This window comes from Cryptomeria japonica, chromosome 11, assembly GCF_030272615.1.
Source record: "Cryptomeria japonica chromosome 11, Sugi_1.0, whole genome shotgun sequence".
Classification (NCBI taxonomy): domain Eukaryota; kingdom Viridiplantae; phylum Streptophyta; class Pinopsida; order Cupressales; family Cupressaceae; genus Cryptomeria; species Cryptomeria japonica.
Window position 1 is genome coordinate 612,900,806 of NC_081415.1, and position 20,755 is coordinate 612,921,560.

Genomic DNA, 20,755 nt, shown 5'->3' on the forward strand with positions numbered 1-20,755 from the left:
ATTTGTCTTCTTACCCGATTTGAGGAAAAGCTCAAAACAGGGCTACAAGAAAAGAGCCCCAATTAGCCCTCCAAAACTACTAAAATGCTTATAACTCCACAAACTGCCAAAAAACCTCATGAAACCTTTGCATTTATGGAGATATTTCAAATTTATGCTATGAGGAGGTGTGACAAGACTGTACAACTGCTGTCCTATAAATGTGCCTAAAACAAGGGTTTTCAAGGGTTTTAAGTCTTCAAACACCTTATCACCATTCCAAACTCTTCTTCAGAACTCCAAATCTTTTGAGAAGGTTTTTACCATCATTATTAAGCCTTGTAACTTCCTTTCATGGAAGCATAAAGACAAACACTTGATGTGCAACCAAGTTTCAAGAGGAAAGTGCTAAAAAACCATTGTATTTCAATACTTTGGCTGCTCAAAATGCATTTCTCAACTAATTATTCATTGGAACACTCTTCCATATGGCTTAAAATATCTTATCAAACTTCATTCCACCTTGGGAAACCAAAATAAGGTTCACTTGGTGTGGGTTTGTAGAGCAACTTTGTTTTCACCTCGAAAGTTCACTAGTCGGGCTATGGGAGCTCGCTTAGTTAGCAACAAAAACCACTTTCTTTGCCATTGACAATAAAAAAAAAATTGTATGTAAAAGAAGTCTATGTACAAAAACTTGACTCTTAGAGGCCATGGAGAAAGAGCCAAAGAAAATCAAGTTGCTTCCATTATTGAAACCAAACCCTTACTCAACCGAGAACAGGGCAAAAACAAAATAATTTTGCTACAATGCTAAAAATCCACACCAACACACAAACCCAGGTGAGAAAGATTTAAAAAAACATGGCACCAATTCCCAACTGAAAATAGGACAGCCAAATGCTTAGGAAGTACGGACTGCTATACCATTTGGAGCAAAAAAGTGTAAGAAAAATGACCAAATCTTGAGTTTTTGTATTGAAAGATTCTTCTCCTCGAATGACAACCTGATACAAAGTTGTGTGAGGCTTAAATAGAAACTCACCACCCAAATCATGCCTAGGTACGGACGAATAACCACATTTTGCCTTATTTTTACAAATTTTCCAAAAATTGTCAAAATGTTGCTTTGACAATTTTTAGTACAATGAGCATTTTTGACTTGTGAGCCAAATAGACTTAACTCCACCATTTGAAATGGTTTTCCATAACCACACAAACATATTTTAATTCCTAAAAAGGCTTTATAAGGCATTTTGACCATTTTTCCACATTTTGCCCATTCTAGGCTTACAGAGCATAAAATGTCAAAAATAGACCAAAAACTCAACAAACAACAAAAATAAGACACAAAGGACACTTAAAAACACTAAACACACCCTTTTTAAATACAAAAATTCCATCATTCAATTGAGACCAACATAAGCTATTTCAAACCAAAATTTGATGAAGTGCTCCATGAGCTTCATTAGGTGCTCCTGCACCATACTCCCCCAAAGACAAAGAAGTCAAGTGACTCAGTTTGGAACCAATGAGGGATCAATTCCAAACTGAAGAAAGTCTGATTCAGGTACTCAAGTAGCCTCAGAGTCTGATTTGTTCCTCCACTTGATCAAATGCTTCATATAGACATGGTGTTGAGTCTTTTTGAGAATCCTAGAATCCAGAACTTTTTCAGCTTGAGGCATGGGTGTAGAAGGAAGAGGCAGGTCTGAAAGTGATTGGTGAACTTCTAAAACTCTCTCATCCTCCTTGGGAAGCTGCCCTTTATATGCAACCAAATCTGCAATATTGAAGATATGAGACAATGCAACATCATTGGACAAATCAATCTTATAAACATTAGAGCCATACTTAGCCAAAACCTTACAAGGACCTATCCTCCTCATTTGGAGTTTGTTGGGAATTCCTTTTTGAAGTTTGGACTTATTCAAGTGCACCATCACAAAGTCACCAACTGAAAATTGTACATCTTTCCTTGTTGCATCAACTCTAACTTTGACCTTATGTGAGGTATCTTGGAGAGCTTGCTTTACTTGATCATGAACTTCCTTCATAGACTGAGCTACATCATCAGCTTGACCACTTCTTTTCTACACTTTACCAAGGTTTCTCAACTCCATAACACCCCTTGGGTGCATACCATACACTATCTCAAAAGGACTCTTACCAGTAGACCTGTTGACACTGTCATTGTAGGCAAACTCTCCTTGGTGAAGAATCTAATCCCAACTCTGTCCATACTATGTTGTCAAACACCTTAAGAGGTTACCAAGTGTCCTATTGACCACCTCTATTTGGCCATCGGTTTGGGGATGATAGGCTGAACCAAAAGACAAGTTAGTACCCAATCTTTTCCAAAGAGTTTTCCAAAAATGTCCAAGGAATTTGACATCTCTATTTGAAACAATACTAATAGGCAAACCATGGATTCGAATAACCTCTTTGAAAAATAAATGTGCAATGTGACTAGCATCATGAGTAGTTTTACAAGGAAAAAAATGTGTCATTTTACTGAATCTATCAACAACAACAAAAATGTTATTAAAACCAAGCTTTGTTTTGGGTAAACCAACCACAAAATCCATACTCACACATTCCCATGGCCTTGTAGGAATGGGTAATGGCTGATAAAGACTAGCATTGGTAGATGTGCCTTTGGCCTTTTGGCAAACCACACACTACTCAACATACCTCCTGATATCCCTTTGCATTCTTGGCCAATAGTAGAAATGTTGCACAAGTTCCAATGTCTTGTTTAGACCAAAATGACCACTCAAACACCCATTGTGCTTCTCTTGGATCAGATTTTCCCTCATTGAGCCTTTGGGAACACACAACCATCCACCTCTAAACAACAAACCATTTTCCAAGGTAAAGTCAGCATATTCACTATGAAAATGGTTTTGAAATCCTTGACAAACCTTGTAAATGGCTGAAAAATCTTCATCATTTGGATACAAATGCTTGAAGCAATCAACTCCAATACTCTGAATCTGCACTTCTTGCACTGTTAGTAGCCTTCTACTCAAAGCATCTGCTACTTTATTACATTGTCCCTTTTTATGCTTAATGGAAATTGTATATGATTGCAAGTACTCAACCCATTTAATATGTCTATGACTCAACTTATCTTGTGAATTCAAAAAACTAAGAGCTTGATTATCTGTGTAAACAACAAACTCTTTGGGCAGCAAATAGTACCTCCATTTTCGAGGAGCTTGGACAAGAGCATACAATTCAAGATCATAGGATGAATACTTCTTTTTTGCATCATTGATCTTTTCAATAAAGAAAGTTACTAGTCTATTATCTTGACTCAAAACAACACCAACTGATATGTTACTTGCATCACATTCAATAGTGAACAACTTATCAAAACTAGGAGAATGAGTACTGATTGTGTAGCTACCTTTTGTTTCAAGAGTTCAAACCCATTATTAGTTTCTTTGGTGCACTGAAACTTTGTCTTGACTCCACCTTTAATAGTATCTAGCATAGGTGCACAAATCTTACTAAATCCCCTTATAAACTTCCTGCAGAATTGTGCCAAACCATGAAAGCTTCGCACTTCACTTGCTGGTTTTGGTGTTGGCCAATTTGCGATGGATTCCACCTTTGATGTGTCCATTTTCAAGTCTCCACCTGAAACTACAAAATCAAGATAGACTACTTCCTGCTTCATAAATTCACACTTCTCCAAGTTTATTGTTAGTTTCTCATCATACAATTATTGCAATACAAATTTAAGATGCTTTAGATGTTCATCTTTCATTCTACTAAAAATCAAGATATCATCTAAGTATACAACAATAAATTTACCAATTAAATCTTTAAGCACTTCATTCACGAGTCTCATGAATGTACTAGGAGCATTAGTGAGACCAAATGGCATAACAAGCCACTCATTAAGTCCTTCATTAGTTTTGAAGGTTGTTTTCCACTCATCACCTTCCTTTATCCTGATCTAGTGGTAACCACTCTTGAGATCAATCTTTGTGAAAAACTTTGCACCTCCCAAGAAATCCATCAAATCTTCAATCCTTGGGATGGGGAATCTATATCTGATAGTGATTCTGTTAATGGTTCTTGAATATGTGCATAGCCTCCATGTTCCTCCCTTCTTTTGTGCTAACATTGTAGGTACGACACAAGGACTTATGCTCTTCCTTATCAAACCTTGATCTAACAACTCTTGTATTTATCTAGCCACTTCTTTATTCTGTTATGGGGTCATCTTATAAGCTTCTTTGTTGGGTAATGAGGCTCTTGGAATGAAGTCAATTTGATGGCTTATGGCTCTAGTAGGTGGTAGGGTTGCTGGTGCTCCATCACTTATGATTTCTTTAAAGTTGTCTAGTATTTGCTGCACTTCATGAGGTGTTTGAGCCTTTCTTTCTTTCTTTTCTTCCTTTGGTTTCACTATGAGAGAAATCCCACTCCTTCACCCTCTTCAAGAGTGTTTATGAACTCTTTTTCACTCACCAACAAGGCATTTGGGGTTTTGGACTTGCTGCCCTCTCCTTCATCATTTAAGGACTGAATTTTATATGTGACTCCATCTTTTTGAAAAGAATAAGAGTTATTCTCATCATTATGAATGGCTTTTCTATCAAATTGCCATGGCCTACCCAGAAGTAGGTGGAAAGCATCCATTGGGAGTATATCACACAGGATTTTATCCTTATAACCCCCTATTGTGAACTCAACCCAAGCTTGTTCATTCACCACCACATGCTGCTCCTTGTTGAGCCAAGTGACCTTATATGGACTACTATGTGTAACTCTCTCCAATTTAAGTTTATTTGTTGCTTCCTCTGACACAATATTGTCTATAGACCCTGAGTCTATCATCACTCTGAAAACCTTACCCATGATCTTGCACTTGATTCTAAATAAAGATCTTCTTTGAGTTGGTTCCTCTTTGTTTGGCTCCTTAATCAAGACTCTTCTCATCATTAAACTTTCCACATCTTCTAAAGCTAAACTCACTTCTTGTGTCTTACTGCTTGCTACATCTTCTTGCATATATGTCACTCTTCTTTCACCTCCTTGAGATGAAGAAGATTTCTCAGGGCATCTATAGGTGGGATGACCCAACTTTTGGAAATTGTAACACTTCATGGTGGAGAAGTAGGACCCTCTTCCTGGTCCACTAGATCTACCTCTTCCTGGGTTGCTAGATCCCCTTCCTCTATAGCTTCTCTTGCTATTAGAATCCCCACTTTGCTCTATAAGTTTGGACTCTTGTTGGGACCTTTGATCAGCTCCTCTTCCACCAAAATTGCCTTTATGGCCTATACCATCTCTTCCCCTACCTCTGCCTCTATTGCTTTGTTCTTGCTTCTTCCTACTTTTCTCTTCCACTTTGAGTTCCAGTTGGTAGCACTTCTGCACTGTATTGGGACACAACAAACTCAACTCTTCTTGTATATTCCATCTCAAGCCATTGAGATATCTTGCAACTTTTATGTTCTCATCTTCCACAACCCTTGACCTCAAACATAGTCTTTGAAACTCCTCTGTATAGCTGCTCACATCTAACTCCCTTTCCCTCAAATTCTACCTCTTCTTATATAGTTGGATTTCATAATCATCTGGTATGTAGGTTTCCTTGACCTTAGGCACCATTCCTTTCCAGGTTGCTATAGGTTGTTTCCCCTCTTTTCCTCTCTCAACTTGAATGAACTTCCACCATGTTAAGACAACCCCTCTCAACCTAGACTTAGCTACCTTCACCTTCTGGGCCTCTGTCACCCCATCACATTCAAAGTGATTCTCCAGGCCTTCAATCCACTCCATGATTGAATCTAGATCCATCTTGCCACTAAAAAGTGCCACACCTTCTAAGGTTTTGCCACTCAATTATTTCAAAGCCTCCAAGAAAGGTTCTTTTTCAAGAACAAGGTCGGGTATAGGGATCTCATCTTCTATTGCTACCAATTTGCCCTTATCGCCCACCTTATCACTCACTTCTCCAGTCTTGACCTCCACTGAAACTAGTTTTATCTCTAGCCGCTCCAATCTCTCCCTTAGTGCTCTATTTTCCTCTTCTTGGTCTTCTACCTTCTTGGATAACTCAATATTGGTCACCATCTTGAAACTACTCACTTCTACCCAAGACTTAATTCTTGCTCTGATACCACTATGATAGGGAGATACTCAAGAATTGGCTCAATTTATGTGTTTGCAATCAATTTGGCTTGCAAGTTACCTCAAAGGTAATTGTTGAAGGTTTTGTAACTTTTTTAGGTACTATTTCTTTGATGTCTTTCCTTCTCTAAGCTTCATATCAACCCCGAGATCTTCCTACCATGTTAGTTCTTGTTTTCACTCAAACTTGCTCTCAAGTCTAAAAAAAAATGAAACTTAGCTTCTTAGCTCCAAACACTAAGATCACTCACCAAGAGTTTTAGGAGGTTTATTACATTGTCTAACATCCTCTTAGGCTTAATTCAACTTGGTTTTATGGTCTTTCAATTTGTCTTCTTACCTGATTTGAGGAAAAGCCCAAAACAGGGCTACAAGAAAAGAGCCACAATTAGCCCTCCAAAATTGCTAAAATGCTTATAACTCCACAAACTGCCAAAACACCTCATGAAAAATTTGTATTTAGGGATACCCTTTATGGAGATCATTAAAAATTGTGCTATGAGGAGGTCTGACAGGACCGTACAACTACTGTCCTATAAATGTGCCTGAAAACAAGGGTTTTCAAGTGTTTCAAGTCTTCAAACACCTTATCACCATTCCAAACTCTTCTTCAAACCTTTGAATATTTTGAGAAGGTCTATATCATCATTATGAATCCTTCTAACTTCCTTCCCTGCAAGCATAAAGAAAAAACTTGATGTGCAACCAAGTTTCAAGAGGAAAAGTGCTCAAAAACCATTTTATTTCAATACTTTGGCTACTCAAAATACATTTCTCAACTAATTATTCATTGGAACACTCTTCCATATGGCTTACAAGATCTGATAAAACTTCATTCTACCTTGGAAAACCAAAATAAGGTTCGCTTGGTGTGGGTTTGCAGAGCAACTTTGTTTTCACCATGAAAGTTCACTAGCCGGGCTATGGGAGCTCGCCTAGTTAGCAACAAAAACCACTTTCTTTGCCATTGCCAATAAACAAAAAATTGTATTTACAAGAAGGCTATGTACAAAAACTTGACTCTCAGAGGCCATGGAGAAAGAGCCAAAGAAAATCAAGTTGCTTCCATTATTGAAGCCAAACCCTTACTCAACCGAGAACAAGGCAAAACCAAAATAATTTTGCTACAATGCTAAAACTCCACACCAGCACACAAACCTAGGTGAGAAAGATTTAAAACAATATGGCACAACTTCCCAAATGAAAATAGTACAACCAAATGCTCAGGAAGTACGAACTACTTGTAATGCCCACCAAAATACCCCAGAGAAATATAGCTAAAAACACGCTAATTAAATTTTTTTTTTAAAACAATACAACATCAACATCACTTAAGAAATGCAGTGAGCACACAACAACAATTAAGTGTTATGAACATAGAATAATTCACTCAAGCTATTCAAACAATTACGCAAGTGGAATACAATAAATCATTTCTGCTACCCCCTAGGGTATCTCAATGTCATTACTTAATCTACCTACATAAGAAATAAGAATTTACTGATGAATACTAAGAGGGGGGGTTGAATTAGTATGCCAAAAACTTCTGCACTAAAACACTTACACAGTCTAAAGATAAACTGGTAAAGCAGTCTGACAGTCAAACTGGTTACCACACATGCAAACCAAAATGCGAATAAAGCATTCACCCACAAAAGCAATACAACCATAACACAAAATATTTGACATGGAAACCCAACTAGGAAAAACCACGGTGAGATGGAACTCACAAGTCACTATCTACAGAATAGAAACCAGATCGGTTAAGGTCTTACAATGTTCTTCACCAGAACAGATCTTGTTAGGAATCTCAATCTCTGTTAGCAGATAAGTCCGATTAAAGACTACCTTGTTAGAGGATTTTAGATTCACATGTGTGAACCACCTTGTTAGAGGATTTTACAAAGGCTTTGAGGCCTACCCGGTTAAGGGCTACAGACTTGTCAAAGATGTGAGTAATCAACAAGTGTTTGATCTATCTAATATTACAAACTGCTTGGTTAGATCCAGTATTGCTCACAACTAATGCATTCTAGCATTACTTCAGTCTTCTCTCTCTCTCTCTCTCTCACAGTTACAACTTGATCTTCTCAGATAAGATCATTCTCACAACAACTCAACTTCCACCTCAAACCCTAGCTCAACATTAACCCTTTCAGCAACAACTTAAAACCCTATACATGATGTCCTTTTAAAGGAATCTGATTTCATGTCGGTCCAATAGGATTACATTACAATTTCCTAGGTTCAATGAATCTAGACATACTCAGTAACACGACACAAAAAGCACCGTCAATGTGTCGGCACCGTCAAACAATCGGTGGATTGGTAACTCATCACAAAATGCCAGTTGGTTACTCATCACAGAGTATTACCAGTTCATACAAAATACCGGTTGCCGGTTTGACAAAAATGAAGACTGGTAAGAATGTGTTGTGCCGCTTTGCTCCCTCGTACCGCTTGAGGTCGACATGCCGCTTCAGACCGAGAAACACATTCTACAAAATCACTAGTCTAGAGACTAGTATACAACATACTGGTTGGAACAAATACCGGTTGAGCATGTGCTCATACATATAAAGGGGATCTCAATACAAGTGTGTGTCCATCAATGACAATCACAACATAAACAACAAAAATGCCAACATTTACTTTCTTCTAGATCAACACCTCATAATATTAATCATTATACACACATAGGTGCATCATAGACATACCTAACACTCATGATATGCAACCTACTTAATCTTTTATTTAATATGAGATTCTATCTTTCAATGCACCACTATTTCCTTTTTCACTTAGATTCATTTTATACACCAAGTCCAAATGTTCCTATTACCATTAACCAACCTTCGACTATTAACATCACCATTCACATACCAAGATTAACTCTTACATTGCATTAGCACCATTTCCATTTAGGATTATCTTCCACATAGTCATTTATAATTCTATGCTACTAGCATACTTATTACTTCATCATGATTCCAAAAGAACATAATGCAATACTCACAAAGTCTCCTTAAACATTTGACCAATAGCTCATTTAATACTCATAAAATCTCTTACACTATATCAACTAACCAACAATCATCTCATTAAAAATTAAGGTACAATATCCTAATTCCATAACAACTGATAGCATCCACCATATGTAGATATAATTCTTAAACTATAACACATGATACATTCTAATCCTTTCCTAAAAGACAAGAACTCATTTAATTGTCTTCCCATACACTTACTAGTAATTTATGTTTATAAGATTAGCAATTCATTCACTAAGGACATCCATACAATATTTTCTTAAGGAACATTCAACTGCATCCCAAACATTATGAGATTTTCAATCCTACCATTAGATCACTAACTATGAAGTATGATACTATAATTTCAAATTCTTTAATTACAACTCATAAACATGTCCTAAAATATCTTCCAACATTACTCAAAACTCATACATCCTATTAAGACATAACATTTCTTCTACTTAAATCATTAGTTAAAGACATCATTTCAGATCTAATACCATTGTCATAACATTTACACCATTTTCTTTTACCATGGCTTATCAAGAACACGAAATGCATCATTAAATTCTAAACCACCATACTTATCCACATCTCATGCTCCATTTCATTTAATATAAATGTGTTACAACACAAATCAAGGTTCATCATCACAATCATATACCATAATCAAAATCTATCACTATATCTAGAACAACATAGTCATTCCTCATAAACATGATCTCTTTTACAACCATTACATAAGAATTTCATTACATAAGTCACATCATCATTTACATTCTTGCTGTAATTATTATCCATGAATAATCTAAAGAAGCATCCTCATCCACGCAAGAGAGGAACATCCCAATGGTTTAAAAGCACCAACCACCCGACCATGTGGAACCAAAGGAACCACCCCCGTGCTAGGAGATGACACAAGGTCTCAACACACACTCTACATCTAGGCTGACACTCAAAACCAAAGAGACTAACCAACAAGGACTCTCAAGCAAGAACTCACATAGATCGACAAGAATAAACTCTCAGAGGCGTAAAACTCATTAGGACATAAATGCATCCAATAAGCATAATCATAAATCATAAAGGGGGAACACATGTAGGAGTGGAGTGTCATCACATACCATCCTCATAACATAATAACATAATAACACAAGGCACTAGTCTGATGGACATGTGGAGCCATCTCAACCTATGAGAGACTAAGGGAGATTAGCTTACCGTCTTCACGGCCTTATCATGCTTATCCTAAAACATCTTCCCTAGGACATAAGTCATGAGGCTCAAAACGATTCATTATCTTGTTTAAGTGAGTTATAATTTTCCTGTCCCAATTAATTCATTATCAATGTTATCACTTGCTTACAAATCATGGAAAACTCCAATGTGCCTTGGTGGTCTAGACTTCATGCATCCTTACAAGGAACCTCATGCCAATGTATCTCTCATGACCCCGGTCATCACAAGGAAACCCACTCCTCCTAACATGGCCCAACAATAAATCACAAGAGGCTCTACCAACATAAATACATGAAAATAATACTCAATGCAACCAATAACTTCCACACATACTCTCACAACATATGCAAGGCTACAACGACATCAATATAACAAAATGAGCCTCTTGGCTAGCAATCAACAAAGGCATATCAAGCCATTAAATTTGTTGTCAATAATGAAAGTAAAACCACAACAAGGCCAACTCACTTGCTGCCCCAAAACAACAACACTTTCAACTCACCAATCATAGCACATCAATATGGATGAAAGCACAATTCTTTCCCCAATAACATAGGAAGGTAAATATGCTTGAAACCAACAAAATACATCAAATAAAATCAAATATAAAACTAGAAAACTCACCAACACCCTTAACAATGCCTCTGGTACAAGAATTAATCCAGAAAGTTCCACACAAGCAAGCAACTAGCAAATTAACCTACAGGAAAAAACTGGAAAATGCAGAAATTGGAAGAAAATTTGATGTAGAATCCAAAAAAGAAATCCAAGCCTTTAAACCAATTCGAATTCAACCACCGACAATCTCCAAATCAATCTCAGAAATTCATTCACCAAAGATGCCAACCCCCGTGAATGCACAGGAAGACCTATTTATCAAAAATAAAAAACAACAAAACAAAACCAAGCAAAACCATGCTCCAATCAAATATTTCAAAAATATTATATTCCATACCTATCATCCCAAAGTTCAAGAAAATAAAAAATATTTTCTACCTACCATAAACTTCCAGCCAATCAATTCCAAGGGTAGGTAAAATAAATTAAACCATTGACGTGGGGTGAAAATAACTTTTAAATAAAATAATACAAATTACCCCCTTTTAATTACTTAATGGGTAAAATAATATTACCCAATAAATAAAATTCACTTCAACATTAAATAAATAATAAACACTTGAAGGCCAATATTAAATTAAAACTCCATGCACGACATAGACTAGAAAGACACAAAAGGCTTTCAACAAACCCAGAAATACAAATATTTCCCACAAACTATAGAATAAAACCTTACAACAAATTTATGCCTTCATATATTTCCTTCCTCACTATACAAATTTTAGATTCATTTCCCCAAGCTCACACATCCAATCTACAGACACGGAGCATACAGGAAAACTGTAAAATAAAATATAAAAGGTATAATACATCTCCAACCTGCAACCCATGTTATGGAAGAAGCTAAAGAAGAGATTCCACTAGCCAAACCAAATCCAACCCAAGCTCTAGCCAAAATCCAAGAGAGAAGAAAACCAAAACCAAGAAGAAAACTTGCTGGAGAAAATTTTTCGGAAAAGAAAATAAAAAGACAAACATTAACCAAAAACCCTAGCCTCAATCTCAGCCAATCAAAATATTCCAATCTATAATATAATTTACCAACCCCACCATATAATATAATTTTACCTTCCTTTTTAAATTCAACCAATAAGAGAAGACGGTAGGTAAGGTAAATATAAATCATGCTTTTACAATTTGGTGGGATTGTTTTATCATTTTATTATTTATACAACCCACTTAATATAAAAGTCAAACTAATAAATAAAACATGAGCCACAATTAAATAAATTAAATGGGGAAATTAAATTAAATAAACCAAAGGCTCATAAATGAATTAATGAACTAGATAAACATTAAAAGCCAAATAAATATTAAACCATAGGCGATTAAATAAATAAATAAATACCAATAAAGGTCAAATCACAAATAAATATAAAACACATCATAAGCTAAACAATAAATATTAAATCATCATTAAAATAAATAAACATTTAAATATCAAATAATCAAATAACCAAAAATGCAAGAATCCAATAAATTAAATTAAACATTAGATAACCAAATAATCAAATTGCTATTAATCAAAATAATTAAAATAAACATCATTAATTATTTAATCTCGCATCAATAATCAAATAGTCAATCTCAACATAAAAGAAATAATCAGCCAATACTAACATACTCACAACACAGAAGAAACCTAACTTACTAACTATCATGACGACTTGCACCAAGACACTAACGACTCATAGTGAACAACTTAGACCTAGAGTATGTGAGGGGAAATTGTGCCAACTCTGAACCACATACCATTGGGATTTAAAGACACGCTCAGACCTATGGAGCTAGGTGGAGTCGATGTTTGGTACCTGCAAATCCTGCATCTACAAAGCAATGATACGACATATATATATATATATATATATATATATATATATATATATATATATATATATATATATATATATATATATATATATATATATATATATTAATATATTATAACAGACAAGGGTTAGAGAATCGCAACGACACATCTCGCTTGCAATGAGTGATGTGGAATTGTCTCTATCCCGAAGACAGTCATACAACAATCAAACACACCATAAGATCAACTCATCATAGATAATCATTAAATATGGTAAGTACATAAAAACATCATCAAGTGCATGATTAGTATAATTCACAATTATAGTAAGGCATGTAAAATCCATCAACAATTATGCTCATCAAATCACATGATCAATATAATCTTTCGATAGTCAATCACATAATAAGCATAGAGTGTCTAATAAATCACACAATCATTAATGATAGTATCAACATCCTATAAATCATCTGAAATAGCCTATGTCCAATAGTGTTTATCACGCATGAATTAAAGGTCAACTCTAGTCAAACAAGTCAAGTCAAGGGTGGACCCTACACTACTATACCATTTGGAGCAAAAAAGTGTAAGAAAAATGACCAAATCTTGAGTTTTTGTATTGAAAGATTCTTCTCTTCGAATGGAAACTTGATACAAAGTTGTGTGAGGCTTTAAATAGACACTCACCACCCAAATCATGCCCAGGTACGGACCAATAACCACCTTTTGCCTTATTTTTAGAAATTTTCCAAAAATTGTCAAAATGTGCTTGACAACATTGACAATTTTTAGTACAATGAGCATTTTTGACTTGTGAGCCAAATAGACTTAAGTCCACCGTGTGAAATGGTTTACTATAACCACACAAACATTTTTCAATGCCTAACAAGGCTTTATAAGACATTTTGACCATTTTTCCATATTTTGCCCATTTCAGGCTTACAAAGTATAAAATGTCAAAAATAGACCAAAAACTCAACAAACAACAAAACTAAGACACAAAGGACACTTAAACACACTAAAAAAACCCTTTGGACATACAACAAGTCCATTATTCAATTGAGACCATCATAGGCCATTTCAAACCAAAATTTGATGAAGTGCTCCATGAGCTTCACTAGGTGCTCCTGCACCATTAAGTGTCACTGTGATTGATTGCTGAACCAGAAGGAGTACCTGCAGTATGTGTGTAGGAAAATAGGAGCATGAAAAGGATCTAATAAAGCAGAGTAGTGCTATTTACCAGATCAACAAACCCTTGTTGTTCTCTAACAATTACAGTAGTTAAATCCCTTAACTGGGTAAGCTTTAACAGGCTTATTGCTATCTAAATCCTCTAACTAGGTGATCCATTAGCTTGGATTTCAAATAATCTATCGAGGTTACTCTTAACAGAGTATTGCTTCTAACAGGGCATTATATTCAATCCCTTAACTAGGTGGTCCCTAACATGATCTGTTCTTAACAAGACATTTTGTAAAGATTTAACAGGCTTGACTCCTAATAGGGCGAACTTCAAAATAGTTTAGAATACTTGTGGGTATTCATCCCCAGCGTGGTTTTTCCCATTTGGGTTTCCATGTCAAAAATCATTGTGTCAAGTGGTGAATGGTTTTAATGGTTATGTTTGATATGGTTAATTTTCTTAACTGTTAAATCCACTTAGATATGTTAAGATGACCGATAGTAATCTGAAATGTGCTTTTACTACTGTTAGTAAAGTATTTTGATGTTTTGGTTAAAAGGTTTGGGAGTTTCAGATCTGTTATACTATTTTTTTGATATGCTAGTCAAACTGGTACACTGTCAGTGCTATTGCAGTTTGTAGTTTAGTGTTTGAACCAGTTAGTTTAGTGATTGACTTGAGAGATTTTTTTCGAGTTTGGTGAAAGTTAAGTCGGTTTTCTATCCACTAATTCACCCCCCCACCCCCTCTTAGTAGTTGTCTGGATCTTTATGTTTCATCATATCATCAATTGGTATCAGAGCATTTTAGGTCCTCTAGTGTCTAAGCCTAACAACTTGAGGTAAACATCTAGAAGAACATGATGAAGAAAGAAGGTCTGAAGTTTAATAGGGAAAAGTACAAAATATGGAGTGATAGGATGAAAATCTATATCAAGAGTCTAGGAAGTCAATACTAGGAACATGTTGTTATGCAATGTACTGCACCTAGTGGGGCTCTGTGTGATGATCAAAAGAAAGAGAAACAAGAGAATAATCAAGCATTGGAGGCCATTATCAGTTCTTTGTCTGATTCAGAGTATGTTGATGTCCATGGTCTGGAGAATTATTATGATGTGTGGAAGAAACTTGAGGAGATTTATAGCAGTGATGAGCATGTGAAGAATGCCGAAGAAGAGAGTGTGAGAGATAAATTTGATGACATGCGGATGGCTGAAGGTGATAATATTCAATAGTATGGTTAGAGGCTCAAGGAGATAGTCGGTGAGATCAAGAGTGCTGGTGGTAAAGTGGAGGATGCCATAGTGGTTAGTAAGGTGTTGAGAACCCTTCTATTGGTCTACGCTATCCGAGTTGCAACCATTCAGGAGCTAAAGCCTATTGATAAAATAAAGGTAACTCTTGACTCCATCATTGGTAAACTTATTGCATTTGAGTTAAGTGGTTATGATGGTACTGCTCATAAATCCGAATATGCATTTAGAGCTTCAGTTTCTAACCCACTTGTGAGGAAAAGAAGAGATGTTAGTCACAGTTATGATTCTAGATCTAGCTGAGAAGTTGATTATGAAGACAGTCTGATCGAGCTTGAAGCATTGTTGGCCAAGCGGTTACCCAGAGGTACCGGTAAGTACAGAGGTAAGTTACCTTTGAAGTGTTTTTCTTGTAACAAGATTGGACATATTGCAGCTAACTGTCCTAATGGCGACAATGAGCATAAACGTGAGAAGTATAAGAAGTACAAAGGAAAAGGAAAAAGAGATTGCCTCATTGCAGTTGATGGTGGAATCACTGATGAGGAATCTGAGGGAGATGCTAATGAAGACATTGTCTTTGTTTCCATTAAAAAGGAGACATCCAATCAGAAGTCATTAGTTTCTCGCATGGATAGTTCTGATGATTAGATCATACATAATGGTTGTTCACACCACATGACTGGTGACCAGAGTAAATTTCTTACTTTGAAGGAATTTGATGGAGGAGTTGTGAGATTTGGAAATGACTCACCCTGCATGGTAAAAGGAAAGGGAACCATTTCTCTTAATGGAAAGAGTAGTGCAAATGATGTCTATTGGGTTGAAGGATTAAAGAACAATCTGTTGAGTGTAGCTCAACTAAATGACAAAGGTTATCCATTGGAATTTAATAATGGAATGTGCAAAATCTATGGGAGAAAAGGTGAATTGATTGCAACCGGCAAGCAGACAAAAGGTAACCTATTTCACCTAAATCCTAAAGTCAACAACTGTTTAATTGCTAAAGTAGACGATGGTTGGCTTTGGCATCAGAGATTTTGTCATATAAATTTTGATAACATTGTAAAAGTCAGTAAGTCCAAGTTAGTAAGAGGTTTGCCTTAGTTGGACAAACCGGTGAATTCTTTGTGTAAGGAATGTCAGTTAGGGAAGATGACATCCTCAACTTCTAAGAGAAAATCTTTCTCAACAGAACATTTGTTAGATTTGGTTCATACAGATTTGTGTGGACCAATAAGGAATACAAGTATTCAAGGTGATAGATATTTTATGATCTTCACTGATGATTTCTCAAGAATGATGTGGGTCACATTCTTGAAGTACAAAACAAAAGCCTTTAGTGAGTTTAAGGCATTCAGTGCCTTAGCTAAAAAGTAAAGTGGTAAGAAGATAAAGTGTTTGAGAACCGATCAAGGAGGTGAATTTACTTAAGAGGAATTCACTAGATATTGTGAAGACAATGGAATTAAGAGGCAACTTTTTGCACCCAGAACACCACAGTAGAATAGTATTGCAGAGAGGATCAATTGGTCAGTTGTTGAAGCTTCTAGAATGATGCTAATACAAGGAGGTGTAGCAAAAACTTTCTTGAGAGAAGCTGTTAGCACATCTGTATACACTATGAACCTGATATTGGTAAAGAGAGGTAAGGATAAAACTCCTTATGAATATTGGTATGGTAGATCACCTAATGTCAGTTATTTTAAGACTTTTTGTAGTAAATGTTTTATCAAGAGAGGTGACTATATTGGTAAGTTTGATGCTAAGAGTGATGAAGACATATTTATTGTTTACTCAACCAAGAGTAAGGCCTATAAATGTTACAACAATCGGACAAAGAGAATCATTGAAAGTGCTGATGTTCGAGTGGATGAGTGTCCTGAAGTTTCAGGAGAAACCAGCGAGGAAAAGAAGGGAGATGAACCTTACATTCTAATTTCAGAACCAGAACCGGTGAAGCCAGAAGTTGGTGAAGTGAATGCTGTAGTACCAGTTCAATTGGAACATGAATATTCTGTAGAAGAAGATGATGATAGTGAGGAAGCAGAACTTGAAGATAATGATCATGTTATTCCAAGGTATGTGAGACTCAATCATAATCCTGAATAGATTATTCAAGATAAAGATGTTGGATTGTTAACCAGAAGAAGAATTAGAGAGAATTCTTGCATGATCTCCACTATTGAGCCTAAATTGCTAAGGAAGCCTTTGGAGATGATCATTGGATCAAAGCTATGGAAGAGGATCTTGACCAGATTCAGAAGAACAATACATGGACCCTATTACCCAGATTGGTGAAAAAAAAAGTGATAGGTACTAAATGGGTATTCAGAAATAAACTGAATGAAAATGGAGTAGTAGTTAGAAACAAATCTAGATTGGTATGCAAAGGTTATGCACGTGAAGAAGGATAAGACTATGGCGAGACATTTGCACCATTTGCTAGATTGGAAGGTGTTAGGACTTGTTAGCCCTATTTTTAACTTGCAAAATTTTAAACGTCCATGTCAAACTCCTCAGATTGATAATCTCCTCACTAAAAGTATCTTCCATCATCTACAAGCTCTTTGGGTTTTAGCTACAAAATCCAAAGGCACGAACTGGGCATGTGAGTAGTATAACAAGTATTTCTCAAGGAATGTCATGATTGCATGATATACCATAATGGTAAAGCTCTCAAAAATGACAAACGTGTTCATAAACATATCATTTAATTGAGATTATTGTCAAATATTCTCATCGATATGTCATGCATAGGCATTTTTAAGGAGGCTCTCAAACGTATAACAACAAGTACCAAATGAAGCGGTTATTAAAAATTGATTTGTCACTTTGCATAATTGCCCAGGCCGTCCAAGTTTCCAAAGAAATAAAGAATTTAAATTGTTGAAGATAAAGCTTTCATCAAAATTGCATATCAAAATGATATTTATGGGTCAGTTTACAAAGATTTGAAAGAGACCAATTCACTCCACTTAGTTCTTCATTTGTCGGTAAGTTGTTCAAGTTTCAATGGATGCTAATGCATTACAAGTATGAAAAGTTGTTGCAGTTTTCAAAGATCCCGATGACATAAAGTAACCACTGTCATTCACAAATTATCAACTCTATAGGCAACTTACAAGATTTTTGCAAATCACCAAAAGTGATGCCCTCATCATAATTATTCGATTTGAGTTGGCTCACATACCTAATGTACCAATGCATATATTCATCTCATCGATGAAGAACATATCGGTTAGTTTGTATTCTAAAAGAAAAGTGTGAAGGAAGAGTTAGTTATTATAACTAACTCGAAGATCACATTGTAAATCATTCTTTAGCAAGAATTGGAGTTCCAGGATAGAATATCAACATTCAGTTAAGGTTCATAGGCTTGTGTGCAAGATGTAGAACACGAACATAAATTTGCACAAAGAGTAATGATGTGTGAGCCACTCAAATCGAATACCCGACATACTGTCCCATGAGATGAAATAGTTGCAGACTGCGCAAAATGGAGATGTTGAAAAAGATTTCGAAACTTTCAAACAAATGCAATTTGCAAGAGTAATGTCGCGTTTCCCAACCATTTCCTAGGGCTCTTCATGTCTTCACAAAAATGTATGGTAACGCACTAAAGCACCTTCAAAGGCAAAATTTTGTCAGATACTATAATTGGAAAAGCCTGGTAGAAGTGGATGCAAATGTGGAATCATAACCAAGCAGCTTGAACCCATGATAGAATGCCTCGAAAAAAAGTGGTCTCGTGACAAGAAAATATTGCAGGATATGCACAAATCAGACTCTTAAAAGAAAGTCTTTAGAAATTTTCAAGTCGATGCAATTGGCAGGTGTAAGCCAGATTTCGTAACCTCTGCTAGCATCCTTCTTGCCCCTGCCAAAAATGTGAGTTTTGGAGCAGCGAATAGATGTTCATCAAAGCATCACGTGAACTGTTTGACACAGTGCTTCGAAGAGATTATTCTGGAGAGTGAAATAAAATGGATTTTGCATGGAAGCTCTCGAAAAAATGAAATCATTGCAAAGCTAGACAAAGTGATTTTGTAAATAAGGATCGAAAACGTTCCAAAGAGAATGGATTCATTAAAAGAAAGAACTTTAAGAGCATTCAAACAAAAGCAGCTGATGGAAATGGCATTGATTTATTGGGGCAATGATGAGAGTTTTGAAAATGTGTCTTTTCATGCATGCTATGATCGCAAGATATTCACAAAATAGATATGTTGAAAAGGCTTTGTACAATTTTTAGAAAATGCAATTGGCGATGCAAAGCCAAATATTCATCAGTGATATGCATCCATGGAAGGGATATCTTTGTCAGATATTATAGCTGGAAATGCTACGACGATATACGTGCTAAAAGTGGAGGCGCAAATTTAGAGCTTCTAAACTGTTTAGAATGTTATCATTTATAGCTACCCTACCATGTCGATGTGGAGATGAGGACGTGTTAAAAATTCTCAACAAATATTTCAAATAGATTCCATTTCTACATGGTATGCCCACCCACCGAAGCCCACAAGATAGAGGAATTTCATCTAATATCATAGTTTGAAATGGTCTGGCCGACATGCTTGCAAACCATGAAAGCATTTGCATAGCAAGAGATCTATTTGATAAATTTCCTTCAAAGATATCGTGTTTAATCGAATGCACTGATTCACATATTTTGCAGAATATAGATCTATTGAAAAGGCTTTAGAAACTTCAAAAAGAAAAGTGCAAATGACAGAATGTGACGCACATGAGCAGCTTGATAGATCGCCCGAAAAAATAACATCACAAAGAAGAAAATGAAATGATTGTAGGTGGTACACAAAATAAGTTGGTTGGAAAATCTCCAAGGGTTATCAACCAAATATGTGGCACAACATGAGAGGCAAAATTATTGAATCATTGTGGGAGCACGTTCAAATGTCAAATTTATAGAATGTACGCGAAATGAGTTGTTGAAACACTTGATACACTCTTGTTCGAAGACAAATAACTAATGTAGTGCTAAAGTGTAATACCCAAGCATATGAAATGGCTCGTGAACTATTTCACGGAAAGTTTTCTTCAAGAAATGTGGCGGCATGGAATATCATGATATTATGGTTTTTATCACTCTTGTGAAGTTTTAAATATAATTTGTGGGAATTTAAGATACACAACAAAGATCATTTCAATCATGTCATCAACCGTTTAATTGGCCTCCTCATTATAGTTCTAGAAGACGATTTTACTACTGGATGGTGAGATGGGTACCAGCACCTTAAATGAAACATACGAAGATGGAAAGTACCTCAGTAAAACTCACAACTTTGTTTTTCATTAAAGTTATAATGTTTCAAGTTGTTCCTTTGTAGAAGTGACCATGCCACTCATGTAACCACAAGTTAGAATTCATATATAGTTTTTGTAAAAGTTAGTTATCCTAACTTACTTGCAAAAGGTAGTTATCTAAAGTAACATCTTAGGTAGTTATCCTAAGTGGTTAT